Raw genomic sequence first — 17,620 nt, 5'->3', positions numbered from 1 at the left:
AAGAGTTAATGTTCTCCTGCCAGATTCCTGGGGCTCCGTGCTGGCCTCTCAGAGAGTAAGGCACCAGGGACAGCAAAAGAAATTTTAGTCCATGCTTCTTTTGCTTTTCTTAGGGCCAATATTAAAAACCCTGGCCTGGGCTGGACTAGGGGGAAACTTCCCGAACTAGCTGTGGTTCCAGAGGGGGAGAAAGTTAATAAAAGCATTTACAGAGATCCTAGTTTGTTACATATCTCTGGTTTCTGGAACTGTCTCAGGCTGTCTCTCTGTTTCTCTCTCTCTCACACACACAAACACCCACACAGACTCATATAGCAGGAAGACACTAGGCCAACTTCCCTCAGAGCATTATTCCTGTTTTGAAATGAGTGCTCTTCTTGACTCTCTCCTGAAAGAGCATGAGCTGGAGATGAAGGAGGGGTGTCTTTGCTGCCAGCACCCCACAGGGTAATCAAACCATCCTTGGTGACATCATGTTTTCTGAGTGGTTGTTTGCTTCAAAAGCTGCAAAATAATCTGAACTTTCAGCCCCAACTTCTCCCCAGAGGGCAGTGTCCTCTGAATGGGCCAAAGTAGAACTCATACCTCTGCTCATTAAGGGAGTAATTAGTAAGGGCACCAACAAGCCGCCTCTCTCACACTTCCCACCCACTTCCCCCATAAAAATCCTCATAGTCTGAATTTCTGTGGGTGCCAAGGGCTGGAAAAATGAGTGCAAGAGGGGTTAGGAGGGGAGAGGGAAAGGAAGCACAGGTCCAAAGAGCCTGGTACAGAATGGGGAATGACCCCCACCTGCCTCCCTCTGGGGCTGGTGTCTTTTATTACGGGCACTTGGCTAGCAGGAACCCCACTGCAGGATGTTGGCAGACCCAGACAGGAGCAGCTGAAAATCAATGCTGATGGTAAAGGCACCCAAGAGGACACTGGAAATTTAATCTCTGGGGGGCCAAGGTTAACATATCTGAGCCAGAGGCCAGAGCCCAGGTAAGCAAGTACAACTTGAAAGACTAGGTGCCTATCAAACAGGGGCTCCCAGGCCTTGGAACTAGAGAGATCTCGATGCAGATCCCAGCTGGGTGAACTTGAATGATTTGCTGTTGGGTTCTCCACCTTCACTTTCTGCAGATGAATATGGGCATCCAATCATTTACTTACGTGTTTTTTAGTTCAACAGCTGTTTATTGAGTGCCTACTATGTGTCAAGTGCTGTGCTAGGCACTGGGGATGCAACGGTAATCAAACTATTGTCCCTGTTCCAAAGGAGCTTGTAGCTTAGCGAGGACAAATAGTACTACTCTAGGACTGTACATAGGAGCACAGAGTAGTTTGGGGCTGAGGAAAATCTTTCCCATGGATATGGCATCTAAGCTGAGTTTGGCAATACAGGAAAGAGTTTTTGAAAAGAAAAAAGAAAGCAAAGAGCAACATGTGCATGGGCATGGCAGTAAAATAAAGCATGGCTTATCAGAGGAACAGAGAGAGTTTAGAATGGCCAGAAATGGAGCATGTGTGGTAGGAAGGAGAGCAGGGAGGAGAGAGGCTGAAGAGGACAGTGGAGATTGGCTATCCATACTTGAGTTCAGATTTTATCCTAAGTCTATACTTTAATAGAGGCTTTCAGCAAGAAAATGAGATGTGGCTATAGGATGAAGAACTGACTGAAGGAAAGAAATACACAAGAAGGTGAAGAGACTGTTAGAAGAAGGCTGTTGGAGCAAACCAGATAGGAGACAACAAGAGATCTGACTGCGAGGTGAAGTGAAGGCAGAGAAGGGGAAAACGGAAAAGTGTGAAAGGTGATTGAGACGAAAAATCAATGGAACTTCAAGACTGACTCGATGTTGCAGGAGAAGAGGAGGCTTTGGCGTTGGGAGGAGTAGTAACCATTTTTAGCACTGAAAAGAAGAAATGTGTTAGTGGAGAATGATATTGATAAGTAAAGAGCCATAGACCATGCCATAGACCCCTGGAGAAACTCAGACTGTAAAGGCACCACCTAGGGAGGATGGTAGAATGAGGCATGGGGGAAAAATGAGGACATGGTTCGGAAATCTGTCAATCTTCAGAATTCTAGCAGCCAGATACTTATTTCTTAAGCAGGAGATAGTGTTTATTCTTGGATGAAAGAGAACAGAAGAGGGTATGTACCTGGGGATCTAGGCACCAAATAATGAGGGTGAAATTCAGGGCTGAAAAGGAGGAATTAGTTGGCAGTGTGATTATAGAGCAGGCAGACTTCTAGCCCCTTTGTCTTGCCCTATGTGCTAATGGGCATCTTTTCCCCAGGTAGGAAAATAGGATTCTTTAGAGGAACTGAATGGTGCCTAAGGAAAAAACTTCCAGATACTAATATTCTGGGGGTGGTGTCTTCCAAAGAAATGGCCAAGTCTCATCCCATTCACCCTAAAGTGATAAGCAACACAGAGCTTATGGCCAGATTTTGTAGTTTCTCATTCTTAAATATGAGCAATCACTCTCACGTATTCATAGAAGTATAAGAGGCCATAAAACAAGAACAAGATGCTATGCAAAAGGAATAATCATTTGACGAGAAAGAGTTCTTAGAAATTAATAGATAAAAGAAAACATTCAATAGAAGGGTTAGAAGATAAGGTTGAGGACATTTCTGAGAAAGTTGAATATAGAAGTACAAAACAAGAGAGGAAAGATAAGAAAATTAAGGGATCAATGCAAGGGGTTCAATAACTGACTAACAGAAATCCAGAGAAAGAGAAAATGGAAAAGAAGAAATCATTAAAACAATGATACAAAAATGTTTGCAGAACTAAAAAGTACATGTCTGAGGATTAGAAGAACCTGCCAAGAACCCAGAAAAAAGAATTTGAAAAGATCTGAACTTAAAAGTTTGATCCTAAAATTTCAGGGCACCAAGCATAAAGCAAAGAACTTACAAGCTTCCAGAGACAGAAGAAAGAAGAAGAAGAAGAAAAAAAAAGCAAACACACACACACACACACACACACACACACACACACACAAAAGATAAGAATGGCATTGGATTCTTGAATGTATCTTAAAGTTATGACAGAAAATTGTTTACTATCTCCAGTTAATCTATTAGCCTAGTGTGAGAGGAAAAGAGAAATGTTTTCTGAACATGCCAAGACTTAGAAAATTTAGTTCCCATCCAAACTGCCTTAGGAAACTATGGGAGAATAAGTGCCAGCAAAACAAAGTAAACCCAGATAGAAGTCATAGATTCCAGGAAATGGGATTGCAACCTAGAGGAGTAGTGAAAAAAAGTCTTAGAGAACTCTATAGCAGAACTAGGCTATGACCTGTCCATGCTGGAGAAATACTGAGTTCTCTGGAAGGGAATTCTCTAGAAAAAAAACAAAAACAAAATAAAACAGAGATCTGATGATGTAAATGATATGGTAGATTATATAATGGAGCTTCCAGAAAGAAGTCTGGAAAATTATGCAAGTAAGAAAAGAGCAATTAGTAACTCCAAGAAAAACAAAAAACCATACAGGAAAGAGAATGCAATCATAGTGTGCTACTTGACTCTGCCACAAACAGTATTTACAAGATCTTTTTTTAAAGATTTTATTTATTTATTTGACAGAAAGAGAGACAGCCAGTGAGAGAGGGAACACAAGCAGGGGGAGTGGGAGAGGAAGAAGCAGGCTCCCAGTGGAGGATGGAGCCTGATGCGGCACTCTATCCCAGGACTCTGGGATCACGCACTGAGCCAAAGGCAGACGCTTAACAACTGAGCCACCCAGGCACCCCTATTTACAAGGTCTTAATGATGTAAACCCTGATTACTGATAAAAAATAAAAATTAGTAATTTAACTATATTGAGAAGATGGGGAGACAACAGGTGGGAGAGGTAATAAGAGAGCCAATATTATATACTATCGTAACAGAAATGTCAATAAATATATTATGTCCAAAACTGACATATCAAGAAAAAAGCATTATTATATTATTTTTATATTGTAGAGTTAACTACCAATAGAAATGGGTGGAAGTGGTCGTCTAGGTGGTTGGTGAGGAAAAGGTTTGGAATGTAGGGAGAAGTAAAACAGATGGTTACTGTTTTTCATTAGACTTTTAAAACCACATACAGATGTTTCTTTTATACAACTTTTTAGTTTAAAAAATTAAATGTAAATGAAATAACAAAAAGGAAATGTGAGTTCTCATTCCCATCCCTCCTCACCTCCCACTCCCCCCCACACACACCCTTAGAGTGTGAGGAGAACCCCAGCAGAGTCCCCTTGCATTTCAGAGTCAGGAAAGGGAGAAAGGCAAGTTGCTTAAAGTATTATCTACAGTCTATGATTGTCTTCTGGTCAGAGGGCACGGAGATGAAGTTGGTAATTATCCAGCACAAAAATCTCCTCAAGAAATGTCAGTTTTCCTTTCTCCCCACCCCTTGAATGAGCACTTCCCATATATTTGATTATTTAATTAAATGAACACGGTTCAGAGAAAGGCAAAGGATCAGGTAGGAACAGACTCCAAAAAGCAGAAGGAGACTTAGTGACCATGTGGTTTAGCACATAGTTTCTAAGCTACGTGATCACCAGAATCACTTAAGGAGATTTTGCAAGAAAAGATTTCCCTTCTCAAGACCTGGGGTAACTTGGACCCAGGGTGGAGGAATAAGTGACCAGGCCAGGAAGAAGCAGGACTAGAACAAGGTCCCAGCTTCTTGCTCACAGTGCCATGGCCACTGCACACCCATCTGGGTTTCTATGCCACTGGTTTTCTCTTTAATGGATCCCATTGGGTCCAGAAAGCTCCAAACATGCACGTCTTTGGATAGTGTTACTGACATTCAGTGCTACAGCAAGGGTAAGATTTGGGGAAATGGTGCTTCAAGTACCATGGACTTTAGCTCAGACTCACCTGCCTGCCCCTGGACTCCCCCAGACCCAGAGGAGCAGTGGAGCTCCCTTGCTAAGAGGACAGCTGCTTGACTTCCCAAATGCCCTTCTCTACCCAGAAGCATGGGATGCTGGCCCAGGGCTAGAGCCAGAAAATCCAGCTGTGCCATTTGCATGGCCAACCTAGTGCTAATGCATGGTTCCCGCCAACACTGATTCATACACTTAATCACTTGGGCAAGATCCCACCCACTGTCCCTCCTTTCTTCCCTCTCTCCAGATGTCCCTCCCAGCAGCTGGTTGATGGGCTGGCCCAGGTAGCTCTACCCCAGGATGATAGGGTCCCCAGGTCAGCAAATTCAGTAGTATGTGGTTGCAGAAAATCAAAGAGAGATGTCTGTTAGACTTGAATAATTCCCTTATACTCATTTTCCCTATATTCTTATAGCTTGGGGCCAAGAAAAACTCTTTTCAGGAGAAGGAATTGAAAATAAAAACAATCTTGCTTTACATTTGCATATCATTTTCTACATACAGGCTCTTTCATATATATTATCTCAGCTATTTGAGCCTCACAAACAATTTTTAGGTTTGCTGTTGGAAACTTTAAGTCCAAGACCCTACCTAATCAACCTCTTCTCTTGTTTCTGCTCCCTTATCATTGGATGGAGAAAGAAGAAATGTTTTCTGTTCAAGGGGATACCATTAACACAACATGACAGAGGATCTCCCGCTCTCCTTCTCCCCTCAGAAGTGGTGGGAGACAGGCTAACGGAGGCACCAGAGCCAGAGCAGCGTAGGCAGGAATCAATAGGTACATGGGTTTAGTTACCTTTAGACATGTTTATTATGAAAATTAATTTTTAAAAGATTATTTATTTATTTATTTATTTATTTGACAGAGAGAGAGACCACAAGCATGGGGAACAGCAGAGGGAGATGGAGAAGCAGGCTCCCTGCTGAGCAGGGAGCCCGATGCGGGGTTCCATCCCAAGACCCTGGGATCATGACCTGAGTGGAAGGCAGATGCTTAACCGACTGAGCCACCCAGGTGCCCCTATTATGGAAATTTAAAGCATAACAAAAATAGAGAGCAGGGCCTCCTGGGTGGCCCAGTCATTTAAGTATCCAACTCTTGATTTCAACTCAGGTCGTTATGTCAGTGTCGTGAGATCAAGCCTCGCATAAGGCTCTATACGCAGAACAGAATCTGCTTAACATTCTCTCCCTCTCCCTGTGCCCCTCTCTCCCCCCACACTCACACTCCCTCCCTCAAAAAAAATAATAAGAAGAAGAAAATATTAAAAATATAAGCAAAAACTTGGAGAGCAATGAACTACTATGAACTGATCACTCAGATTTTAAAAACAGAAATCAACTTGTGACCATACTTCTTTCAACTGTATCATTGTGCACTCCACTTTTCATTTCCACAAATGGATTGTTTTGAAACAAAGCCATATTATCATAAGATATTCAGTCAGTTTTCAAATTTCCCCCAAAATGTTCACATAGCATTGGGTCAATATGTCTAAGTCTCTTTGAAACTACACATTCCTGCTCCCTCTTTCTCCTTCTGAACCTGACTTGTTGAGGAAATCAGGTCATTTTTCCTACAAAAAGTTTCCCGCATTCTCAGTTATGCAGATCATATTTTTCAAACCTGTTCCTCTGTCCCAGATATTTCCTGTAAACTGACAGTTAGATGTATACACATCTAGGTCCACTAGCTCATACGGGCTTCGCAGAATGATGATTTTAGTATTACACCTTCACTTACCAGCTGGAATTCTTACAGAGAGACTTTATCCTCAAATAATGATTATCTCTAATAATGGTATAAAATTCCGATGGGAAGGGCAGATTGAATTCTTTTCCCCCTTCCCTATTTTTTATTTTCTAGTGTTCAGAATATGTCGGTCCTCCCACTACATCATTCAAGGATGACCTACGCATCCTTTTTATTGTTTTTATTATTATTATGAACTCATGGGTTTTAACAATCTGGATGTGTTTCAACTTATTGCACTTATTATTCTTTTTTTGTGGTCCAACAGTCCCATCTTTGGCCTCTTCAAGTTTGTTCCTGAATTCTTCTGACCCAAACTTAGTAGTCATTGGTAGTTTCCTTGCTTTCAGGAATGATAAAATGTTCCTGGCTTATCTTGTATATTTCCAGTCTTGGACCTTTATTCCAATACTCATTAAGGAATTTTTATTTCTTTTGGTGGAAAATGGTATTTAGTATTCATAATCTGGGCACAGGAGGCACTCACTGCTATTGGTTGATCATAGTTTCTGATTATTTTTTAAGATTTATTTATTTATTTGAGAGAGAGGGAGAGAGAGGGAGTATGAGGGAGGGGAAGAGGGAAAAGGAGAGAATCCTCAAGCAGACTCCCTGCTGAGTGTGGAGCCTGTCATAGGGCTCAATCCCAGGATTCTGAAATCATGACCTGAGCCAAAATCAAGATTTGGATGCTTAACCGACTGAGCCACCCATGCGCCCTAATTATTTTTAATGGACAGAGCCAGGAAATACATATATTTTGGTGCTATTGCTTTTAATTTTGAAAAAAAATCAAACTTATGAAAAAGTTGCAAGTAAAGTACAAAGAACTCCACCCCGCTGCCCCCAAAAATTGAGAATAAATTTCTGGCATGAATGTCTTATAACTCTCAAACACTTTAGTTGTATTTCCAACAAATAAAGACGTTTTTCCCCATAAGCACAGTACAACTATCAATATGAGGTTGTTTTGTCATGGTCTCATTGTTTTTTATAACAAGAGATCCGATATAAGATCACACATTGCAATCTGCTGTCATATTTCTTTAGTCTCTTCCAGTCTAGAACAGTTCTCCATCTTTCCTTGAAATTCATGCCCTTGACATTTTTGAGGATTATAGAGCAGCCATTTTGAAGAACGTCCTACAGTTTGTGTTAGTCTGATGTTTCCTCATGATTAGGTTCGGGTTGTGCATCTAGGGTGAAAATATCACAGAAGTGACATCACTGCATCTTATTGGGTGACACATGATTTCAGTTTGGTGAATTACAACTGATGTTTGTTTTGACCACTTGATTAATGATGGTGTCTGCTAGGCTTGTCCATTGTAAAGTAATTCTTTTCCCCTTTGTAATTAATACATATTTTATGGAAAGGTATTCTAAAAACTCTTTATCAAACTTTCAATTTAATCATTTATACATTTATATTGTATAGACTCAAGTTTCCTATTTTATTAAACGGGTTATAATACATTGCAAATATTATTTAGTTTGCTGCTCACATTGTCCCAGATATGGTCATTAGATGCTCCTTCAGACTAGTTGTGTGTCTCTCTGACTTGTGCCCCTTATGTTCTAGGTTCATCTTGTCCTTTGCCTATCCTAGCTGTGAAATAAAACATTCCTCCAAAGAATCCAGTTTCTTTTAGTGTAGGATGGTATTTAGAAAACAAGATCAGGACCCTAGATGGTCTTATTGCTTTCTGGGGTATCTGCATTCTCAGAACGTCTCTCAATGGACATAGTTAGGGGAGATATACATGCACGCGCGCACACACACACACACACACACACTTACAACCCTGAGATCAAGGTTCGCATGCTCTACTGACTGAGCCAGTCACGTGCCCCTCTTTTCCTATGTTTAATAGCCAATTGTACTTTTCCTTTTTGGCCCCGAAATGTCCTTTTTGACCTCCTGATTTGGGGGATCTCTATGTTGCCTTTGGGAACATGATAAGCCTGTCTTAATTACTTTATGACTGATTGGAATCAATCCAAGGGCCTATCTAAATGGGACTGATTATGTAAACTGTGGTACATTTACAAAATGGAATACTACACAGATGTTTTTTAAAAGAAATATACTAATGAGAAAGATCTCCAGGGCATATTAGTGAAAAATCAAAATGCAGGCCCACGTACCCATATACATGGCAAACACTGGCTAGTTGTTTTCCAAAATGTTTCCCCTTTTCTCCCAGCACCTCTAAGCAACAATTCTCAGCCTCCATTACAATAGGGCTGCCTATTGATTAAATTCTAACCAATAGAATGTAAGCAAAAGTGATTTAATGTCATTTGCAGGCCTGGCCCATAAAACTGTCCCATGGGCCATTCACCATTCTTTCTCTTCTTATACTACTGGCTAGATGCATAGGATCCTATAGAGCTTTCCAAAGCTTTAGTGGATGCTTCTAATTAGAAGAAGCAAAGTTCTTGAAGGCCTATATGATCTTCCAACCAATACTAGACTGTTGTGAGCAAAAAATAAGTCTTTTTTGAGATGTAGGGATTATTTGTTACACCAGGCAGCACACATCGATTATGACATTATGCTACCAAAGTAGTTCATTCCATGCATCAACTTGGGTAGGCCATGGTCCTCGGCTATCTGATCAAACATCCGTCTAGATATTGCTGTGCAGGTATTTTTTAGACTGGCTAACATTTAAAGCAGTAGACTTTGAGTAAAGGAGGTTTCCCTCCATAACTCAGGCAGGCCTCATCCAATCAGTTGAAGGCCTTAAGAGCAAAGACTGAAGTCCCCCAAAGAGGGAAGGCTTCTGCCTCTAGACTGCAACACAGAAATTTTGCCTGAGTTTCCAACCTACTGACTCAAAATGGCAACATTTGCTCTTGCCTGGATTTCTAGCCTGACAGAATGCCCTGCAGATTTCAGACTTGCCAGCCATGCCCCACAATTGCACGAACCAATTTCTTTAAAAAAAAAAAAAAAAGCGTGTGCATGTGCGTGTGCGCGTGCTTGCTGGCTGAGATGGCCAGTAATGGGGAACCATACAAACATGGCATTAGAGCAGGTGGTAGGGGAAGCCCGGTGGTTGGCTACATGCATAAGATTGAACAAGTAAGTAAATAAATTGAGGACAATGGGAGTCAGGTTTCTTATTGACAGAGACAATCGGTGTAAATATGAAAAGGAAGAAAGGAAAAATGAATACTGCAGTATAGATTGAAATTGAAAGTATCAGTGTGAATTCATGGTTTAATGGATAGAGAGATGATAGATGATAGATAGATAGATAGATAGATAGATGATAGATATAGATAGATAGACGATAGAAAGAAGATAAATGGACACGTAAAGGGGTACATGCATATATCTCCACTGAGAAGGCTTTAGAACAGTGTTCCCCAGCAGAAATGAGCACGTCTGGCTCTGACATCTCAATGGCCCTGACCTTTAAATACCACTTTCTACTAAAAGGAACCAGGAGTTCATGAGAAAATGACTGATTCCAGGACTGGGGCAATGGAAGTACAAGATGAGCTGGAACTTTTTTTTTTTTTTTTGGTAGTACCAGAAATTAAGGAAATTCTCAAAGAATGATAGGAATATGTAAAAGGACAAGGAAACTAGACCGCAGGGGCTCCTGCGTGTCAAATCTGGAACACTTTGAGCATCAAAACAATAATATTAATAGATTTTAATCCATTGCTTAAAAGAGGAAATCCACACTGATATATGTAAACAAACTAATAAACATATGGGGAGAAGAGAAAGATCTTCCATACAATAAAATGCCACCTAATGAACATAAAGGAATAATGAAGTTAAAAAAAAACCAACACTTTACACCCACCATAGGAGTAATTAAATCAGACCAAAACAAAACCAATGGATGTTAAAACTACTAGATGAGAGCGGAATAAGGAATAGAATAATCACACAGTCTCAAAGGAGTGCCACACCAAGTATCTTTTTGGTACAAAGTAGGAAATACGTAGATTTCCAGTGGAGAAATCTGGCAGACACCATCTTAATTAAGTGATTAAAGCTAACACCACCAGCAATGGAGCAAGTCAACATCACGTGAAATCTAATAGGGCGTAACAAGAACACGGCATCACTTCTGTGCTATTCCTGCCCTACAAAATGCATAATCTGGGTCTAATCCCAAGGAAATATTGCATGAAACCAAATTACAGGATCTTCTACAAAGGCCGACCTTATAATCCTAAAAATATATGTACAGGGTCTGAAATTCAAGGAGGACTGTTCCAGATTGAAGGAGACTAGCAGGCATGACAGCTGGGTGTGATGTGTACCCCTGGACTGCATTGGAACCAGTGTCAGAATATCACCAGGGCAATTGGTGTAACGTAAGTGGGGGCTCCGGGTGAAATTCTTCATAGCATTTTTGCAACTTTTCCATAAGATCAAAACAGCTCCAAAATAAATTAGAGATGTAGATGTAGTTACAGACACAGGTATAGATGTAAATGTACATATAAACACTAGAATAATACAAAAAGAAACGAATAAGAAATGGTAAGCTAGGGCACCAGGGTATGGGAGAAGGGATGTATGGAGTCAGGTACCAGGACAAGACTTCTCAGTGCGTATCTTTTAATATAATTTTTATTTCAAACCATGCAAGTATTGATTTATTCAAGAAAAAAATCAATTTTAAGAAGTGCAAAACACAACTCTGACCATGTCCCTGTTCTGCCTAAACCCTATCATGGCATTTAGTTCTGTTTGTCCTTCTGCCTCAAGCAAGCTTCCTTCCTGTTCTCATCTCCAGTCATACCCCTTCAACCCTGCCCCGAACTCAACCTTCTCTCAGGTTTTATTACTACATAAGCATTTATGGGCACTCACTAGGTCCTCAGGTTGTGCTGAGCACTTGGCACATAACTTATCTAATTGCATGTGCTTCCCCCACTATAGCCTTGGTTCCATGGAAGACCTACCGAGAATGCTCTTCCACAATCTGGTACGTTCTGACCGATCCTTGAAACCCAGCTCAAACCCAGCCTCCTCTGTGGAATCTTCCTTGGCCCACGCTGGTTAATTGCCCCTCCCCTGGGCTTTCAGGGCACTTTGTCATCTGGTCACTTGTCAGCTGTGGATGTGTCTACCTCCAGCAACTTCAGGAGTGTCTTCGGGAGAAGTTCTCTACTTCTGCAGATCCTCAAGCAAGACCTGAAAGGGTCAGATGTCTAGTGAACATTTACCTAAGTCATTTGGATTGAGAAAAATATTCTCCAAAATGTTAGACCAGCAGCTAAGACCTTTTCTTGGCAAAGAATGGATTTCAAACAAATTTGGGGGTCCTATGGCTCTTCTAACTGAACAGAACCCAGAGAGCTCAGAAGGTTGAGGAACTATCACCAGCTCCGTTGTTTCCAAAACTTCAGCTGGACCATTGGCATAAATGTAGGCCCCTTGGGTGACAGGGGAGCATTTCTTGAGAAAAGTATATGGAACAGTGGGATAATTCATTTAGGCCACAAAAGATGCAATACATAAATGTAAGTGCAGCTTTTCACCAGCTGAGGACGGAATGACTTTGGGAGGAGTGGGGAGATACCCCACCACTCCCCACTCTCCATTAGGACTAATCAGAATTTCACAGCACCCAGATGACTGTATAAAAGCAAAACTCCCAGGCTTTTACGTTACATTCTCTCCGCTTCTTTGAAGCAAGGTGTCTGTACTCTTATAACTAACTTCAGAAACACAGAAAATGGTTCTTTTTTTTTTTAAGATTTTATTTATCTATTTTATTTTAAAGAGAGATAGAGTGGGGCAGGGAGGGACAGAGAGAGAGAGAGAGAGAGAATCTCAAGCAGACTCTGCACTGACCATGGAGATGCAGGGCTCTATCTCATGACCTTGAGATCACGCTCTGAGCGAAACCAAGAGTTGGACGCTTCACCGCCTGAGCCATCCAGGTGCCCCAGAAAATAATTCTTATGTTCTTCTGAGAGGGAAAGAATAATGACTTTCCCTTCCTCTTAAATCACTAGGCTCAGACACCCAACAGTCTCAAGAGACAAGCAGAAGGTCATTATGTTTGGAATGTCATGGTATTTTAATGCAAAGAGAAGTCACTCCCCTGCAAGAAGAACTGCAGGTTGTCCTACTCTGGGAGATTGTGAGCAGGGGGAGGTTTTGAAGACAGGGAAACGGCCTCACGCCTGATCCTGTCCACCCAGAGAGGTCCGGAGGGATAGTGATGATTACTTCCCGGAGTGGTAAGGCCCAGGCCGTGTGATGCTGAGCGAGCTGCTTTGGTTTCTCAGGGTCGGTGCTCCCATCTGTTTAATGTGCACACCAGCAAAGCGGTCTTAGGGATCGAACAACACTGTACCTGGCACAGAGGAGGAACCTAGTAAATTTCTGTTGGTTGCTTTTTTACCCTGTGCTTGTCATGTTTTTGCAGTTAGAGAAGCAAGTGTGGTCCTTGGCAAACAAATTGTCTCCATTCAAACTGCCTTTACATAGCCAACCCTCCTCACTTGTTTGAGCTTCTGCCACCAAAATGTCTTTGGGTTTAGGTGATAAAAGGCACGGTCCTTGCTCCCTGCAGACAAATAATTGATAACCATTTACTCTGAGAAGTGCTAAATAGAGATGATTCCAGAAAACCAAGGAACACAGAGAAAGGGCAGGTGACTCAGCCTGCAGCAGATCAGGGACAGTAAAGCCTTCAAGGCTGAGCAGGACCGGGCCAGGTCAAAGGATAGGAGTGGACCAGGGCTCCTCCCCAGGAGAGACCTACGGATGGGGTTATGGAGATTATAGGAGACAAGGGGTGCTGCACAGCTGGGTCAAAAAGTGCACCTAACTCTGGCAAATGCTAATCAAGGGGTGCTGAGCAGCCCCAGTAATGGAGGCGAGGTCTCCAGCCTTGCTCAAGGTAGCAGAAGATCCAGGTGAGGCTGAAGGTTCAGAGGCAGCGGAAGCGGGATGGAGCCATGCTCACTGTCTGGGCCCAGACTTCCTCCTTTGCTCTTCACGTGAGCTTGAAAGTCTGGTCTGCTGAGCACCATATTTGGGGGTGGGAGGTGCAGAGGGAATAGGCACCCTGGGTAGGACTCCGTTTTTTCCCTGACGACCATCCCAGCCCACAGGCTGGTGGGCTTGCCAAGGCCTGCTCCTTCCCTTCTCTCCAGCAAAGCCAGAGCGCATCCAGGATGAGGAGGGATTTCTCCCCCAAACGGCCCCACTTCCAACCTCTCCAATGAGCTTGTTGCATGTCCTCAGAAACAAAAATAGCACCTTTTTTTTTGTGAATCTTGTCTCTTCTCCAAGTTTGGGACCTGGTGGGTCTGGGAGGTGAGCACGTCAGTCGTTTAGGGATATGTGTATGGGGCGGGAGTTGGGAGTGAGGTAGGCCATTCGGTCTGTGGCCAAGACTGGATGGATCCCAGTTTTGGGGACCCTGAAGCTGATATAATTTGGCAGGAGGCACTTTTTAAGAAGAGGAACAGAACATTACAAATGCAAAAATATAAACATTGGGTATAGGTCTGTGCAAGTGAGTTGACTCTATGACCTAAGCATCATTGATCTCATGGTAGGCCCATCCCTGCTAAGATGCTCACCACACCCTCCACCCACTGTGCGTGGGGCTGGTGGGGGGAGGGGGGAAGAAGGACACAGGATGGAAGCTATGAAGACCCTGGTTCCAGTCCTGCCTCTGCCATGCCCTGGATGATGAAATCAGAGCACATCTCTGTCCGGCTCATCTCTAAGGTCCTTCTCAGCTTCCTTCTTTCCTTTCTTCCTTCCTTCCTTCCTTCCTTCCTTCCTTCCTTCCTTCCTTCCTTCCTTTCATGAGCAAAACCATTTAAAAGTCACCCAATCCCCTAATCCTTTTTTAGAAGCCCCATCCTGCCTTACATTAAATGCAACAAATGCATTCATATCCCCCATGAAATATATCTCGTATTTGCTGTAAAATCTGAAGTATTTTTAAACTTTTTTTAAACTTATAAGTTGAACTTCTTCAATTTTGCTTTTGAAAATTTCATTCATTCAACAAATATTTTATTGAGCGCCTAGTATGAGCCAAGCACTATTCTAGATGTTGGGGTACAGAGTTAATAAAATTCCTGCCCTTATGGAGCCTATGTGGGATCGAGCCCAACAAATAGATACAAAAATATATATATAGTATGGCAGGTGGTGATAAATTCTAGGGAGAAAAGTAAAGCGGGGGGGGAAAAGCAAAAAAATAAATTTAAAAAATGAAGCCAGAATGGGGGCAAGGTTGGTTTATTGCCCATAAAAGTTCCCTGGGTTTCGGTGGTTAGTTCTGGCCTGAGGCCATGATTAATAAAGGATCACTGAAATTAGCCCTTGGGAGATAAAGTCGGTGAGACTGAAAGTCTTGCCGGGAATTCAGGATCCTGGAGCTCAGCCTTGACTCAGAGATGATTCAGATGTCGTTTGGCTTGGATGAACTGGGTCACTTTAAAGAAGATTACGATTTCTCCATGATCGATGTGTATTGCTAAGTTACAAGTTTAAAATGGAATGTTTAAGAATGCTAAATCTAAGCATAAGGATGGCATCCTAGTATTACATTTGTAGACATAGTTAAATATATATATGTATATATTAGATATATACCCAGTGTGTGTGTGTGTGTATTACAATGTGCTGGTTCCTATTTCAGTTTGGAAGCCAACACGGGTTTATTTACTTATTTATTTATTTATTAAAGATTTTATTTATTCATTTATTTGACAGAGAGAGACAGCGAGAGAGAGAACACAAGCAGGGGGAGCTGAAGAGGGAGAAGCAGGCTCCCCGCTGAGCAAGGAGTCCGAAGACGTGGGGCTCAATCCCAGGACCTTGGGATCACGACCTGAGCCGAAGGCAGATGCTTAACGATTGAGCCACCCAGGCGCCCCACCAACGTGTTTTTAAAGGTGTCACCTATTTTCCATTCACCTGGAAAGCTCATGGGTATTGTGCTGAGTAAATCGCCCTGTTAAGGAACTCCCCGCTTTGAGCAGCGGCTCCTGTGGGCGTGGAGGTGAGTGAAGACTCAGGCAGGCCCTGCTTGCAGGGTACTCAGCATTTACGTTCATATCCACCCTGCACTGATGAAAGAGAGATCTGCAGCCCACAGGGCGGTGTGAGGCTGCAATGAGAGCCCTCCTGGTCCTCACACAGACCCCTAACTCTTTGTGCGTCCTTCTATATTATCCGCAGCATCTCTCCTTGAAAAACCACCCCCCAGCTCCCCTGCTAGGTCCTGCAACTCTCCATTAGGCCTCAGCCCCATTCCCGAAAGTCTGATTCCCAGAGCTGCTGTCCCTGAGCCCTGCCCTTCCAGCTTCATCACCGTGAGCCTCCATTCCCTCTCAGTGCCTTTCTCTCTTTGGCCCTTCTCCTTAGTCAAAGTGGCTTCCCCCTGTCCTTTGGGGACATTTGGGGAACCCACTGCCATCACGTTCTAGGGCCATGTAGGAAACGGCCTTGTCCCCTGCTACAGCATCCAGACCATTAACCCATCGCTGTCCCCCTGCTCCTCCTTGGAAGTTCATGCCATCTGGCTCTGGTGCTTTCCCTTTCAACTCTAGTGACTCTGGCACCTAATGTGTGGGTCTGGTGCCCTGACCGCTAGTGGCACTCACCTGCTTGGGGATGCCGCACCTGAGCCTGTTTCTACCCTCCTGACATCTTCAGCAGCAGGCAGCACCACCTCCAGGCCACACATCACCCTACTCTGTGCATCTCCTACTCAGGGCCTTCCCTTTCCTACCATAGCCAAACTCATTTACCTCTCATTAAACCCCCAGTCACATAACCTATCCTTTTTTCCCCAGTCCACACCTCTCTTTGTTCCATCTGATTTCCTTCCCCTGGGGCCTGGAGACTTCAGCCCCTCATCCCCTTTGGTGTGGCCCCCACAAATGGCCTAAGCCCACCTAACTTTACCCCTTAGCTGTGCACCCTCAGCCCCGAACTATCCTGTCTTCTTTCTCCTCTCCCGCTCCTAGGCTTGGAGTTGGCTGGTGGAGAGAGTTCTCATTCCATGCTAAACGGACCAACTACAAAATCATCTTAGCTCTAGTCTTTCCTTTTGGCAGTCTGATGCACTTCTCATAAAAGCACACTTTCATGACTCCAGTCACTATCTCAACTTTGCTCCTTCACCCTCAAATTCTTAATCCTACACCTCTTGCCAATTTCTGAAAATTACTTCATCTGCCACTTTCTGGAAGCCAGTCATTAAGGGCTTTGTCCTCCTCTCTGTGCTAAAAATGCCCTCCTTGTCCCAGCAGATTAACTCTCATCCCCTGCAAGTCATAACTCCCTGGCCCAGGCAAAGGACATTCCAGATACTGAAAACTTACGAAGGAAGGTCATGCAAGTGTTATTTGTGAGCTCAGAACCCATGGAAGGCAATAGAGTGGAAAGTGGAGTTCTGATTTTCTGAGGGTCAAAGGTGATGTCCTACAACGATAGGCTTGGTGAGCTTGCCATCATCTCAGGCAGAATTACTGAAGGGCTGCTTTATGTGATGTAGAAAATGTTGTAGCAATTATTAGGAGCCAGTACAAGTTCTCTCATTTTGACAAGGTTGCTCAACGGGTAAATCAGGAAAATACCATAAACCTATTTGATCTGGATTTCAAACAATAAGTTTTCTGATACCCATGTGAGCAAGTAGAAAAATATGGCCTGTAATAAAGTAAAATTAAGAGGATTAGTTACTGGGAGAGTGTGCAGAAAGAGTGTTGAACAATTGATTAATCTCAATCAGAAAAGATGGTTCTAGAAGTTTGCTGAAGGTCCTAGCCTGAGACCTTCCACATTCAACATTTTCCCAAATTTTTGGATTATAAGAAGGAATGTTTACAAATATGTAGGTAATATTTGTAAAGGGGATTATTTTTGAGTAAATAATTAAAGCCAGAATTAAGTCAATGGACTCTAACAAGATATCTTTCATAGGGAAAATTCATTAAACACATAAT

Source organism: Ursus maritimus, unplaced genomic scaffold, assembly GCF_017311325.1.
Source record: "Ursus maritimus isolate PB19 unplaced genomic scaffold, ASM1731132v1 scaffold_11, whole genome shotgun sequence".
Lineage (NCBI taxonomy): Eukaryota > Metazoa > Chordata > Mammalia > Carnivora > Ursidae > Ursus > Ursus maritimus.
The sequence above is the reverse complement of the archived record's forward strand: the minus strand, read 5'-3'. Positions refer to the sequence as shown.